At 35.8% G+C, this 3144-nt stretch overlaps 1 long non-coding RNA gene across 1 annotated transcript; it reads left to right on the top strand.

Moving 5' to 3' along the window:
* Positions 1-503: 503 nt before the first annotated feature.
* LOC120108033 lies at positions 504-2270 on the top strand. The gene is made up of 2 exons (XR_005509566.1): positions 504-637; positions 2090-2270. It is a non-coding gene; the product is annotated as an uncharacterized LOC120108033 (long non-coding RNA).
* Positions 2271-3144: the final 874 nt, after the last annotated feature.

The following is a 3144-nucleotide window of genomic DNA, read 5'->3' as shown; positions in this document are numbered from 1 at the left end:
TACCGGATCCGAACCACGCAACTGGTTTAATTTACCCGCTGCGTGAACTCGGCAGATGCGTCGCCGTTTTACTGTATTATCCAGGCAAATTACTAGTATTATTAGATAAAACTTTTTCCGCGGTCTACAGGCGTTTTCACATATAAGACCCTATCACGTTACACGTATGAGTATCTAAAATAAAATAGAGGCGCTTTTACATATAAACCACTGGTATTAATACTATTTTCACATATAAGCATGTTAAATAAACCGCCTCGTCCGCTTATTTTATAGCGGAATCGCCTCTCTCTCTCTCGAAGCATCTCCAAAAACCCTAGAAAAAAGTTCCCGGGGTATCGGCCGCCTCGATCTTGGTAATCGGATCATATGATCGGAGGCAAACCTAGTTCCAGTTGATTCGAATACGATTTGCGAATCATTGATTCATCCCTTTGTCTCATAATTCTTTCTCTTTTGATCTTGGTTCAGCCGAGGGGAAATGGTCGTCATCGAGCCGGGAAGAGAGCAAAGAAGCGCCGGGAGAGCCGGCCGGAGCCGAAGGTCCGGAGGCTTCGGTGGCCCCATCAGAGGAAGGAGCCGGCAGCGAGGACGAAGCTTTTTGAGGGACGCGCTGACGGACGAGCAGTTGAAGGAGGTCCGATCTCGCTTATTTTTTACTTTGATCTGTTTTTATGAATTTTGGATTCTTGTTAGATGTGGAAGTCTTTTTTCCCGTGGTTTTAAAGTTTAGATTTTTATATGTAATCCGTTGTTAGTACCTGAAATTTGCCTTCTAATTTGTACATAAGATTCTTTATCAATTATGAATTTTGTGGGGTCCCTACGAAGGAGTGTTATTTAGGTTTTTTAAAAAAAAGGTAGGCGATGGACTCGAAAAACCAAAATGCCATGTTCTTATCTGATGATAAAAGGGGATCCAATTTTTTTATACAAAAGAGAAATGATCATTGTAATTTCTCTGGTGCACTAAACTTGATGGGATGATCCATGAGTTGGGAAATACCTCCCATAATTTAGGAAAAAATATCTGGGTTATTGGAAACTCGTCCCTAATTGTTTGCAATGGGAACCATATTTCAAACGTTTGGGCTGAATTCTCTTGTTTATATTGGGTGATTTGGGATTTTGCTATAGATAACTGTATTAAATTCTTGTTGATTTCATTTTTATAGATATGTTGGTTTTAATCTTGAAGTTTCCGAAATACATTTATTGTTTCATGAATTTTGCACTAGCTTTTGCCTTACATTGCCTACAAACAGTCCTATCTCTGCTAGAATAGTTTTATACATATTACGAAACATATTCGATGCCTGAGTTTCGAATGATACTTTTTTAAACCAACAACTTTGAATTTTTTTTACTCGAAAACTCTGAAATTCCTATATGGCGGAAGATATCAATATCTAACCATAATCATAAACAATGGACATTCTCTTATTTATTGCATTGGGCTTTCCTGCCACATCTTCTACGCCAGAAAATTTCATTTTTGTCACTTTTCACCACTGGCATGTCTTCATGGTCTATGTTTAGATTCTTTAATCACATATTGGCAGCCTCTGTTGTTTCCTGCAAAGTTCTCATGTCATCTGTAGTCTATTTTCCTATGCAACTCAATCCTTTGTGGTTTTCAATATCTTCTTCGCATGTTAAAATTTCTTAGCATCATTTCGCATTTTATGCTTATTATTTCCCAATAGTTTAACGCTCACCATATTGAGTTTTTTCAGGCTTATGGGATGAGGATTACAGAAGAGCTAGATATAGATGTAAAATCTTATAGGATCAGTTTTCTATAGGAGGAAAATTTTTAGTTTTCACTGTAACCTAAAGTATACAAGGATAGTGAATCCTCCCCTTCCAAGATGCATAATACTTGCACAAACAAAACATTGGTTTGAGTTGTTCAGATATATAATCTGCTTTGCCTTTCATTTATTTCAAGCATGGGTTCTCACATTTGTCACTATATCACATCACATAAGTCTATTCATTACTATTTTGGTAGTAATGTATGCTACGAAGCTTTTTAGGCTTCTTTTCAGAATACATTGCATTAAATCATCCTTTCCTTGTGAAGCAGAAAGCTCTAAATCAAGCAAATGATGCAAAAAGAAGAAGGAAATAAACTTTTTAAGGCTGGGCAGTATGAAAATGCCCTAATGCAATATTGAACTTGCGTTGCAAATTGCCTCTGAAGTGCCTTCATGCTGAAGTTTGTTCCATATGTCATGCAAACCGCGGCGTATGCTTCCTGAAATTGGTAGGCCATTTTTTCCCCGACATTTTTTTCAGTGGAAAATTTCATATTTATTAATTCTGTCTTCTATTCCCAACTTTGAAGATCCACGTATTTAATATCTTAGTGAATCTTATATGATAAAACCCAGATTTCTGGAAACAAAACTTGAATTAATATACTAGAGTCTCCATATCTACTAAATAGTCATAATGTTCAGTACAAGTTCTTCTAAAAGCTGCCTGGCTTTTTTTTCTGTGGTCTTTTTTTTTTTGTTTTTTTTAATGTTTCCAAATGTGTCAGCTTCCTGGTGATATATCCAATTTTTAACTATAACTTTATTTTTCAACCTTCAATGCTACAGAACACTAAATTGTCTCTGTTAGTTCTTGGTCTAGAAGATGCTTCTAAACTTTATTTGGAACCTTTGCATGCCTTTTTTTAAGTCGAAGTACCATGTATGCATGAAGGAATTTATATTGGAAGATATTGCATGGTGTCCTGCCATGTTTATGTTTTCAGGAATGTTTATATTATTCTTCTAGAATTCTTTGAAAGATGATTTTGCAATGAGCTTGCTCACATCGTTTTTGTATAAACATTCATTTTTTCTTATTGTAATGGTTGATCGAACTATCATTCTTGCATGGGCTTTATGATTGCCTTATTATGGATTTAATCATATGTTTGTTTTTAATGGTAAGCCTTTGTTCTTATATATTCCCTTTAACCAAATATATTCATGTAATTTTGAAGATGTCTTTGCTTCCGCCTTTAAACCCCTTTATAATTTGGTCATCGATGACTAGTTCTAAGCATATGCTGTATCCTCTAGCAAGATTTTGTCAGGCACAGGTCTCATTGTATTGTATACTATAGGATAGCACGGGTTGGATTAA

Source organism: Phoenix dactylifera, unplaced genomic scaffold, assembly GCF_009389715.1.
Source record: "Phoenix dactylifera cultivar Barhee BC4 unplaced genomic scaffold, palm_55x_up_171113_PBpolish2nd_filt_p 001140F, whole genome shotgun sequence".
Taxonomy (NCBI): Eukaryota; Viridiplantae; Streptophyta; class Magnoliopsida; order Arecales; family Arecaceae; genus Phoenix; species Phoenix dactylifera.
The sequence above is the reverse complement of the archived record's forward strand: the minus strand, read 5'-3'. Positions and strand labels throughout refer to the sequence as shown.